Raw genomic sequence first — 12,785 nt, forward strand, 5'->3', positions numbered from 1 at the left:
CTGATGTTATTGCTAATAGGAAAGACACTTTCACTCATAACCAGGATAAAGGAGCTGTTTCAAAAGCTGAAAAGGTTCCTTCTGTAAGCCATCTAAGACTAATGATAGATCCCATGTTTCACAAGGAGTTGAGACAACTCAATAAGAAAGTTGCCAATTTATATTGTTGTTGTTATTTCATGCTTAGGTATATACTCAAGTGTTGAGGACTGGGATGGGTAGCACAGACGAAGGGGTAATGAGTTCTTGACTTAGTGGCAGTGCACACACCCTAACTGTCCCCTGCATGCAATCTAAATTATGAAGCATGCACACTTCACAAACCACACAAGAGACCATTTGCAGCTCCTTGTTAAAAGGCGAGCAGCACAACGTAATGGTCACTTGCATGTTCGGGAACCTTATGGAGAAACGGAGGCAACCAAGTGTAGAAGAGAAATTCACTGTGGAAGGGGCAATGTGTGGGGGCTGCAGAGGGTCAACAATTGGCTCCCACACATGCAACTTGCCGCATTAGTTTCGGAGATAGAGGCAGCGGCTACAGGGGTACACATTCAGCAGCGGTGTCTCTGATTAATATTTTTGTTTATGGTCATGCTGCAATTGCCATTGTTCCGTGTTCGAGGGCATGGTTCAAAGGCGTGGTGACAACGTTTTGTTTGAAGTGTTCTGGGCATTGTTTACGAACAGACAGATGATCCTCAGCATCATCCTGACAGCATTATAGGCCACTGGGCAAAGCAGTGCACTGGGCCCTGCCTACACAACCACTCATAGGAATAAAAATGTTCAACAACATTTCTTGTATAAATTCTGGTCTGTACGGGGCCCCTGTGGTCGTGGGGCCACTGGGCAATTGCCTAGCATGCCTATGCATTAAGACGGCACTCCTGATGCTCCTGCAGCGATGGCTTTGGCTGTTTTTGGTGCAGCCATTCCACTCGTGGAGAGATTGGCATAATCATTCTTAGAGCATCAGTGCACAGGCAGGCTGACAAGTTGTGCTCTTCAAAATGAAAAAAATTCACTTTTCTTTACACATGGAAGCTTTGGCATTAATACGTCACATTATATCACTTCACTGAAAGGCACTGATTAAAAGTACGTTTTTAATCAATCTTAGAACCATTCCTCCCCTGCCCTCCTAACAATGATGTTTGTGAACTGAGGCAAGTAAGTTGTCATGTGCACCCTGTGTGTGCCCACATTCCGATAGAGGGAGAAACATTATTGTCTATTAAACCAAACACAATACGACTCTTATGCTGAACTCACCTATTTAAAAGTGCTTCCTTATGCAATATTGAAGAAAATAGCATATTGCCGAAATAAAATATTTGCCTTTGGTCACACAATTTGGTTATGCTGAAAAACTGGGCTCAATCCCAGGTTTTCTGATTTCACTTTGTATAAATCAGCCACTAAGGGACATATTTACGAGCACCTTGCGTCGCCGGAGAGTTACTTTTTGAGATGGTCTGGCATAACAAATTACAAAATCATAGCTATGAGGCCACGTAAAGCCACTATGTGTGGCTTTGAATGGCCTCATATATATGGAGTAAGGCAAGGCAGCACAAAGAGCTGCACTGGCTTACTCTGCGCTCAGGAGGCGTTACGGTGGGTGTTCCCATGTAAAGGCCATGGAGTTTGACACTTCTCCAGATTTAAAAGAGCATGTAAACCTGGGGAAGCGCCAAAACCTTGTGCCTCCCAAGGTGAGGCGTGACAAGGAGAAATAATGTAATTTCTCCTCGTTGTCTCCTCTTTCCATGCGTGCCGCATTCTGCAGCACGCATGGAAAGAGGAAAACACCTCTTAGGGTTGTTTCTGTGCCGGAAGGTACCGCTTCCTGCAGAAAAACAATCCTGCAGACAACACAGGCACCTTTGCACCACGGTGCAAGGGTGCCTGCGTTGGCGCTAGGCTGCCGAAAGGGGGCCAGCGCAGGGAGAAAAGAAAAGGAGTGCGCTGTACTGCATAAATACGATGCATTCCTGCCCTATGCCAAATCCCCATAAATGAGGGTCTAAATGTGTATCTATTTGTCTCCCCTTTTACCTCAAATGATAGCCCTTTCTAGGCTGATGAAGGAACCGCTCCGTCATCAGCTGCGGTGGCGTTGTGCTGATGACGGAGCGGTTCCGTCATGGCCCTGCCGCCGCGCCTGCGCGGCGCTGATGTCCCGCCTGCGCGGCGCATTCTATTGAGCGGGCGGGGCCATGACGGAACCGCTCCGTCATGAGCACAGCCCAACCGCGGCTGATGGCGGAGCAGGTCCGTCACCAGCATGCGGCCGCCGCACGGCCGCCCCGCCCCCTTAGCGCTGCGGCGGAATAGCCGCCGCAGCGATGAGGTTAATGATTTGTTTTTAACTATTTTAACCATTTTGCATAACTTCCCCATTGTTTATCAAGCACTATAGCGATAGGCTCGTGTCTCCTTCCCTAAAGCCAACTCGTTTGTCCCAGTTTGTATTGAAAGGTAACCATAGATTGTTAGCATTATTGTTAATTTTGTTGCTACCAACATATTAGAATGCCCGAGGAATTTACTTTCATACACAGAACCAGTGGCATAGCCAATGTGGCATGAGCCCTAGTTAGGGTGACCAGGCGTCCCGGATTTGCTAGGACAGTCCCGGTTTTCCACCAGCTGTCCCGGCAAATTTCTGTAAATTTGGCTCATGTACCGTTTTCAGAAAGGGTCGATTGACAGCAATGGGATGCATTCTGTATGTGTTCTAAAGCAGAACTAGTTATCAGGTGTTAATTAAAGCAATTAATTTAACAGATATGATACTTTATTTCCTTAGTGCCTGTGTATGTTTCTATGTTGTTGATCACTGTCATTGTGGCCTTTGGTTGAAGTAAAGTTGTAGTACTTCTTTTTTTCTTTACAAAATGCCCCATTGTTTGGATTTACAAATCTTGTCGCCATAGTGCAAGGAAGGAAATGGACCCCTTGGCTGCCTTCTGAACTGTGAGATGCAGCAATAGTCATAATTCAGTGGGCCCCTCTGGCCCTGGACCCTGGTATCTCTGCACCAGCTGCACAGATTGAAGCTATGCAGCAGCATAACGCTAATTGTAGCATTTCCTTTTAGAGGCACCAGCTCACTGTTTCATGTAATATGCATGAGCTGATGCTATTACCAGGGAAGTAGCTACCATTGGTGCAGCAGGTGAAGTGGCACCAGGTACCATTGAACCATACATATTTCCATATTTTCCTATCCCAACAGCATTCAAAAGGGCTATTTTCCTTGCTTGCTCCCGAGCCCACGCCATACGCTACTGGCTATTACCTGGTCTTTCCAAATTATGCATTAACTTAAGCCACGTGTCATTGCTAGAAATGATGGAGGATTGTATTTTTACAACCTAAAATAAGGTTTTTTAACTAGTTTCATTTACAAGCACAGTTTGCTTTTACAAATGTAGCTGTAATAATAATCACTGTACAGTACATACAATAATAAATCCACATGTTTTGGAAATACACACCACACACATTCTTACATCATCAGTCACTCCATTGCCAGCCCATTAAAAAAACACACTGAGATGCACGGATGCTTCATGCATTATTTAACGGTGCATTACCTGAGAGGATGAGGTTTTACAAATGTTGCATATTTGCAGTTTTTATGCAGTATAAGACTCTTGTACAGTGCATTCTGTGAACTGAATCGCATCCATGTGTCTTATTGAGTAGAAACTGTGCGTGTGTGATTATGATGGGGCACGATTGAGAGCTCTATAGTTGAGACAGAAGGCAGTGCCAGGTCTCAGAGTGTCTGTCAGTGAGTCCTAAATCTGTTCAGGCAACATGCACCCCCAATTGTGGCCTCTCTACAAACCACAGAGAGTGATGGTGATATATATGCAAATTGCAACTGTGGAAAAACTGGTGGAAGAGTTACAAAACTTCCCAAGTAAGACAACACAAAAGAGAAACAGAATGCAGTGCTTACAGCAGGTAAGTGGGTGGGTGGTGTGCGTGTGGGGGGATTTTTAAGTAGAGGAGGTGAAACGAAGTATGTGCAGGAGAGAGTGTAAAAATGGTACCCAAGAGGAAAACATGGCACATGAGATATGCATATGGAAGGTTTCAGAAAGCTGTGGGGAGAAAAAGGATGCAAGTGTTTAAGAGTGAGAGACTGCAGATAAAATTGGTATGAAGGGCAGATATTTTCAGTTCGCATTATCACAACAAAATCATTGTTACTCATTTTCTTGATGCAGCTAAAATGCATTGGCACAGTCAATAGGTCTGGCTTGTTTTAGGCGTAGGTCCATTATTCTGTTATTCCTAGTGGTAACAGAAAAATCCCAAAGCACCCAAATACTTGTTAGATTTGCCACTGTGTAAAGCACAGGATTCTGGCTCACATGCCAGAAAAGCATGCTTAGTTACGCTTGTTAATGCCCTTTATAGAGATTACTAAGCAATTTCAGTCCACTTGAAGTACTGCTGCAACTGTGATATACTGGTAGGGCTCCCTCTGAATTGGCACTACAGGGAGTGGTACTGTAGTGTTATTTATAGCTTCCCCAGTGGGTCATGCTCAAAAAACGTGCACGTCTTCTCAACTCCACCACGTATGCACATACGGTCAGGGAGAAAAGATCAAACACTACCTCTAAATACTGATGGTGGGAAAGTTATTTTTTGGCACACCACATACTCTATTGTTATGGTAAAGTCTTAGGAACCTGGTGTGATTCTGAAGAATGGCTCTTTGGAGTTACAATCTGATGCTGTGTCTTTGGTGTAATGAAACAGTTAGGTTAGTGGCGGCTGCTGCCCAAGTCCCATGGTGTCAAAGTCTGTCATCCTCATTTTGCTGCGCTATCACCTACTTACGACACATAAATTGAAATGCAGCAGTTAATGAAATAACCTATTTTTATTTTAAAATAAGTTTTGTCATATATTTTGCATGCCACTTGCTGCATCATTTAATATGGGATATTCTAAAGGATTCTATCTGGCTCAGCCCTCCCTCTGAATTTCTTAGCATGCATAGCTCTACCTCTCATGCAGTATGAATGCCAGGGAACCGCTGCATCACAGAAGGAGTAACACATGATGCAGACTTATAAACCTATTTAACTTAACATATTCTAATAAAGAAACCTGTGAGTACATGCCTGTTTGGCCTAAAGTAGAACCCAGGTAACTTTTGCATGCATGGTCAGTTTCTTGGCATGCATATCACTGGCTTAAGTGCATAGATGTTACATTGCCGCACACAGAGAAAAAAAAACTAGGGGGAACATTGCTTACCAGTAATCATCCTTACCCTAACTCCTAGTGCTCCCTGTCCCAGTCCTACAATCCACCCTTCCCTCCCTCTCTTAACCCACACAATACAGATTCGTCTTAAGACGGCAGGATGCCTTGAAGCAAAGGGGTGGTTTTTGAGGTTTGTAGTAGTAGCAAGACTATTGTGTGTCTTTCTTCTTTTTTGAAAGCTTTAAGGAAGTTGCTGCTGGGGCGGGTAATTCCCTGACATTACTCCAGGCACAGAAGGGAAAACACTTTTACCTCAGTGCTCGTTCATGGGTAAAATTCTGGCACAGCACCTGAAATACTAATTATACCTGGGAGTCACTAACATCTGTAACTCTTATGCGGCTGCCTACCCAATCAAATCTATGCTTCCCCCCTACCCACTCTGAACCAGGCAGTGTGCCTCACTGGGCTCTATCCCAGGTGCACTCCCCCCATGAACCCCATGCTGATGCACCCCAGACCCACACACTTTGTCCTCAGGTGATTTGGACCCCTACTCCACTAGAACTCATTCCCACAGTGAACCACATAACATGACATGACATAACATAACATAACATAACGTGTATTTGTAAAGTGCACGTTCACCCAAGTGCCTTGTCGGCTGAATAACAAATATTCTCACATACTACTCTTGCGCAATGTACCACTATCCTCATTTTGTGTAATGGATTGGTGTTGGCCATGCTTCAGTAACATATAACACATGTACAGAATGTGCAGACGTTGTGCAAGAGTCACTGTATGAGGGAATTAATCATCCACTAGTGCTTCCTGTGGGCTTCTACTTCTATGAATTTGTCAAGTTTGTAAATATCTTTTCAAAATATATAAGTCCAAATAATTGACATTGTCAGTTCTTCTTGTAGTTGCTATTGATGGGCATCATTTTTATCTTGTCTTGCCATTCGGTAGAATCGCATTCAGGTGGGCATTGGTAGTTGGCCCTGACAGCGCCTTTGCTTAATTGTTATTACTGAAGAATAGCTTTGCATAAAACCCGATTTTTGGGGACATTCATACCTTGCACAATTTCCTATTATCCTTATGTCCAAGATGACCAGGTTGATTTCTCTTGCACAAGCCATGGTTCAAGTATGAACGTCCCACAGGAACTCTGAAACTTAATGTGTCACCAGCGGCGGCTCCTTCGCTAAGGCGGAGGTATGTCGTCCCACAGCAAAAATAAAATGATATTAACACCATGTTATTGACATTTTATTATTTTTCAGAAGGCTCTGAAGGTGCAGGGCAAGGCTGCCCACAAGGCAGGGGGAGGAGTGTTGAGCATTTTCTATGCGTGCCTGACGATTTGTCCGGTCGTCGTCGGTCTGCCAAAGCAGTCATGCGCAATTAGAAGGTTCTCTCCCCGACTGTACTGCACAGCCTAAGTGGAGAATATGCACAGGATCCCACTGCCTGTCTGAGCACTAAACCATGGTGTTCAGACCAATCACGATGCTGCTGTCATGCTGGTGACAGCAGCGTCGTGATTGTCTAGGGGAGTCTGCTTTCTGCTCGACCAAAGAGGACGGAGGAGAAGCGGCGGCAGGCAGATAAGTGAATTTTCTTTTTTTCCCTTAATCCCGCCCACCCCGCCACTACTGCCCCATAGTAGCTGCTACTGCCTGCAACGTGTAATGGGTTAGATATATTCAACACATGAATTACAAAACTAGGGGGTACGAATGCAGTACACAGGAAAGGAGGACATACAGAGGAGAAAAGAGTATATTTCTCCTCGTTTCACCTCTTTCAGTTAGGTACATCATTTTGGCACAAACCCAGGTTTTCGAGTCTTTGTAAATCTGGGTTTGTGTCAAAATACATGGGTGGATACAAGGCTATGCCATTCTCCACCCATTTAATGCCTACCCGACGCAAAGTACTGCGCATCGGAGGCTGCACCACAAAATTGACGCAACCCGATGCAAAATCATAGTAAATCTGTGCCTAGAGGGATGTACCTTGGCCCAGGAATTTGCCCGCCTTTAACCAAGACTGCACACCTTTGCCTAATGGTTGATTTGGCAGTAAAGAGTCTTGAGTGGATGCTATGGGAGGACATTTGTTCTCATGAAGAGGTGAAAAATAGGGATCTTGACATAAAAAGTAATGAAAAAGTCCCACTTTTCACGTAGACAACCTGTACTTACTATATGAAAAACCCATAGTTTTTGGTTAAAAATATAACTAGTACACGAGAAAAAACTACGAAATGCACCCATGCCAAGTCCTGACAAAGTGCAATTGTTGTTTGCACATTTTTTAGTTGTGACTCATTGCATCTAAAGCACGCAAGGGCCTGAGGCAGGGTGGTGTTGTAGAATGTAGGACGCGCCAAGCGGAACATAGCAAGGGCATGGGGCGTGCAGATCCATAGCAAGGGCATGGGGCGTGCAGATCCATAGCAAGGGCATGGGGCGGCGCAGATCCATAGCAAGGGCATGGGGCGGTGCAGATCCATAGCAAGGGCATGGGGCGGTGCAGATCCATAGCAAGGGCATGGGGCGGCGCAGATCCATAGCAAGGGCATGGGGCGGTGCAGACCGATAGCAAGGGTATGGGGCGGTGCAGATCCATAGCAAGGGCATGGGGTGGCGCAGATCCATAGCACGGGCATGGGGCGGTGCAGATCCATAGCAAGGGCATGGGGTGGTGCAGATCCATAGCAAGGGCATGGGGCGGCGCAGATCCATAGCAAGGGCATGGGGCGGCGCAGATCCATAGCAAGGGCATGGGGCGGCGCAGATCCATAGCAAGGGCATGGGGCGGCGCAGATCCATAGCAAGGGCATGGGGCGGCGCAGATCCATAGCAAGGGCATGGGGCGGCGCAGATCCATAGCAAGGGCATGGGGTGGTGCGGGTCCAGCCAGATTGATACAATGTGAAGCCGACCTGGATTGGTGCCAGAGGGCAGAAAAGGTGGTTTATCAGGGCCGTGCGTCTCCTAGGAAGCAGGAGAAGGTGTGGGGAGCCTGGCTAGCTTATAAGTGGTACTACTGAAAGGGGAGGTTCAAGATTTAGAGGGATCATGATCCTGAATTAGGGAGAGGGGGATGGTGGTTGATCTGTTATACATGAAGTGCCATAAAAGCACCCGTGCAGTCTTAATTAATGTCTTGCTTGAAATACTGTAATTTTCCGTCTACCATGGAGGTTTAGAGATATTCGTCATGTCCTAATGTAAACTCTCCTGTGATGAGCATGATTGCAATAAAAATAATTATAAAAAAATAGAATGCAGGACGCTGTTTGCAAAACATTTGAATTCACCATATTTAAAACAGAGAGGAAGAGTTATCTTGAAATAATGTGGCATTAATTGAGCGATGCATATTTGCACTTGTACATATTTTCTTGCCTGCATAGCTATCTGGCAGCGTTGAGGCCAAATGCTTTTTGACTCATTATTGGCATTAGATGAAGTGGCGTTCCATACCTCTGGGGGAGATCGGCTTCGGTATTGTGTTAGATTAGAATCTGGACAAAACTTCAAAGGAACATCACAAGATTTTTAGAGGAATGAATGGACTGGGAGTGTGTCAGTAAAGCAAACCATTCATAAAAGTCAAAAGAAATACCCCCTCCCCGAGGATGGGCTCCGTGATCCTAATTATATCATAACAAGCTGGCCCTTCTCACTGAAAGAACATTTTGCTTAGGTCTGTTTTTTTTTCATCGTGATATTTTCCACAGACTCCAATAACACGAGCACGTGGGGATAACTTCATGCCTCCAATACCCCCTGCAAGTTGGTACTGTGTCAACAATTCAGTGAGGAACGCTGGGGAATATTCAATAAAAAGACACAATAACAGTTATATTTAGCCACTCATGCGCCACTAACAACAACTACAGTCAAGCATTGGCAAAGCCAAATGTTCAAGTGTTGGCTGCCGTCCTTTTTGGCTCTATCAATGCTTTTTTTGTTTGCGATGTTTTTTTATAAAACATTGTTGTGGGAACTTCCGCATTCTCTCCAATATTACAAATAAACAAAATGAGTTGGAAAAAAACGATTCTTGGTCGCAAAGAGCAGATTTTGCCATAGTAGACCGTGGCAATGAGGGAACTACTTTGTAAGCAAATGTGCTCCTTATTAAACAGCATAGTTCATTCACCCACAGTGAAGTCAGCCAAAGGCTAATGACAGCTGACCCATTCTCTCATGCTGTGTATTGTAATGGGAGCAAGAAGATATGAATGTCACAGCAACAGACCAATGGATGAAGAGAACTAGCTGAAAGCCACTATAGGTGTAATGTGTATTGAATCAAAACGTCTTGTCTAACACCTGACTTAATAATAATAATGGGAAATCCTGTATGTGCCATTGCTTGATGATGCATGATTGAGTTTTGAGACTGTGACATCATTCACTGGACGGCCCTTTTCAGAAATTCTTTCATTGTTTACGTTCAGCCATTACTTTACATTTGCAACCCCTGAGCAGATCAACTGTCCATGCTAAAGCGGCGTCCCAGTGGTTAACTTGCAGTGGACAAACTGTCCTCCTCTAGTACCTATCAAAGCACCTAATATAGCATTATCTTCATTTTCACATGCAAATAATATTGTTTCTTTTTACAATACAAAAGGCAAGCTATCTCAAAAAAATGCCCTCTACATTCCTAAAATCTGGCATGAAAAACTGATCTTTATTTCAAGCCTATGATGATCAACTACAATTTCCTTTCAAATGGCTCTGTCCTTCCTTCCATCCTCTGCGTGCATCTTCTCTCTTAGCACAACGTTTTCTGAATCACATGCATGCTTGCTTTAATCTCTATTAATGTATTTCTGCAAACTGCCCACAACACCTTCTAAAGATCACCACCTCTCTGTGACATGCAAGACATAAACTCTCCAGGACGATGATTTATGGAAGGAATACTCTCCAAGATTTGCATATAATTTCGGTTAGTAGCTTTATTAAACACCTCGGGCAGATTTACAAAAACTGGCACATCCCTAGGGATGCGCCAGTTATTGTGCGCCGCAGCTCCGCCAACCATGGTGCGCCGCATTTAGTGGTGCATTGCTGGAGTTGCGTCGCAAGCGCTACGCAGCTCCAGCAAGGCTCGGGGATGCCCTATCTGTCCAATGTTGCGTCAAGCCTTACGCCTGCTTCAAGCAGGCGCAGGGTTTTGACGCAGCATTGGCCTAAAAGTGACTGAGTGAAATCTTGCAGATTTCACTCAGCCACTTTTGCGAGGCGCACCTGCCCCGGAACGCCCACCCTGCGCCGGAACGCCCACATGTGGCGCAGGGCTTTACAACGTGACGCATCTGCCTAGATGCCTAGATGCGTCACGTTGTAAATGGGTCGCAGGGATGCGCCACGTTTACGCCACCGTTACGTGACGCAAACGTGGCGCAAGTCCAACATAAATCTGCCCCATAATCCCTCAACTGACTCAGTCAACTGACTCCTAAAACACACACACACATTCCATAAGAGTTGCTCCTAAATGGAACATAGAACATATAGTCATCACACTTCTCACTTTCTAATAACAATAAGTAAACCCTTATTACATTTACAAAACTTCATAAAATAAAACTGCAAAATAATAAATTGTTCAAAACATTACATTCAATCCATCCATGAAATACTAATAATCACTTTGTTACACAGTCTTTGAGATATTCAGATTAACACTGTTTCCTCTGTCCCAATCTCACATCCGACTCTTTAGTTGTGGACGAATCCAACTCTTTAGTTGTTGACACGACTAATTCTTTCTTCAGGTTGCTCCTCAGATCTGCTATAGAAAGCTTCACCCTCCTGAACTCAACTTTTGTTCCATTATCTTCCATCTGCTATCTTCACAGCTTTTGTGAATAATTTAGCAACTTTTTGAGCCTTAATCAATTTAGACCACTCAGTACAACCAACAGGAGCTCCTATTTTAATCCAATCCCCAATCTTAACTTCAACATTTCTGACATTTCTTCTTGCATCAAAGCGTCTCTTACATTGTTTTGCATTATTAGTTCTCAACACCTCCACTCACCTACCCATTAAACTTCATACCTTTGTCCCAATCCATTTAACCAGGACAAAAACGAGTATTTGGTGATCTCCCTTTAAACAATTCAAAAGGACTCTTCCCTGTTGATGACTGTGGGGAAAATCGATAAGCAGGAATTATTTCTTGTAACTCCACTTTCCAATCAAGGGAATGACTCCTGGTCAACTGAATGCTATCTGTTATAGTTGTATTGAATCTCTCAATGCCTCAATTCATTCCAGGATGATAAATTGAACTTATTTTATGACTTATGCCACAAGACTCAAAATATGCACTCATTTCTTTTTAACAAATTTGAGGTCCATTATCAGAAAAAATAGACTTCAGGAAACCCTCTCATTTGAAAATGTCATTAAGACATTTTATAATGCTAGCAGATGAGATATCTCTAACATTATTGACATCTACCCATCTTGAGTAGGAATCCATAAATACCACAAGGTAGGGGGTTTGATGTTCACCTTGCAAAGACCCCACAATGTCAATTGGCACCATTTCCCAAGGATGACCTGGTAACTTCCTGCACACCACAGGCACTTGATGAGATTTTAAAATCTTGTTACTACCTTCACATTCAACACAATCTCTGACCATTCTTTCAATTTCAAGATCCATCCCTGGCCACCAGAATTGGTTCTCCAAACGTCATGGGTTTTCACATTACCAAAATGTCCACAGGGGCTTGAGTCATGAGTCTGCTTCTTAAACCAGTAGGAGGAATCCATTTTGTCCCTCTTAACAATATGTCTTTATCAATGGCCAACGCATCTTTTAGTAAATACCACTTTTTGTCCACATTCCCACACCTGCCAGTTCTCACAGAGCTAAGACTGGCCGCATGATTCTTGCAGCTAAAAAATCCACCCCTCTCTTCCTGAAAACCTCTAATAACGGTTTGTGATCCGTGTTGACCCCAAAAACAGAGTCCCACATACAATTGTGGAATTTCTTCAAAGCCCAATAGAGAGCTAGAGTTTCCCTTTCAAATACAGAGTAGTTTTCTCCACCTTATTCAATGATCTAGAACCACAAGCAATCATTTATTCTTCACCTTGCCTTCTTTGGATTAAGACTGCTTCTAAACCTTTCAAGCTGGCATCAGTCATAATCTATGTATTTTCACCAAGGATGTAAGCCTGCAAACAGGGTGCATGCCTCAACTCATCTTTCAACAGATCAAACTCACTCTGGCATGAACTGCTCCACTCAAAACCCCTGACTTTCTTTAACAGCAATTTTAAATTCATAGTTTTTCCATCTAAATTCTCCATAAATTTATCATAATATTTTACCATGCCTAAGAAGGAAACAATGTCCTCTTTTGATTCAGGTTCTTTTAATTGCATGATAGTGTCTACCAACTCTTGCTTGTGTTTAACACCCTCACCTGATGGTAAATGCCCAAGATAACCAACTTCTGACACTCCAAACTGACACTTCTCCTC

Source organism: Lissotriton vulgaris, chromosome 8 (assembly GCF_964263255.1).
Source record: "Lissotriton vulgaris chromosome 8, aLisVul1.2, whole genome shotgun sequence".
NCBI classification, from domain to species: Eukaryota; Metazoa; Chordata; class Amphibia; order Caudata; family Salamandridae; genus Lissotriton; species Lissotriton vulgaris.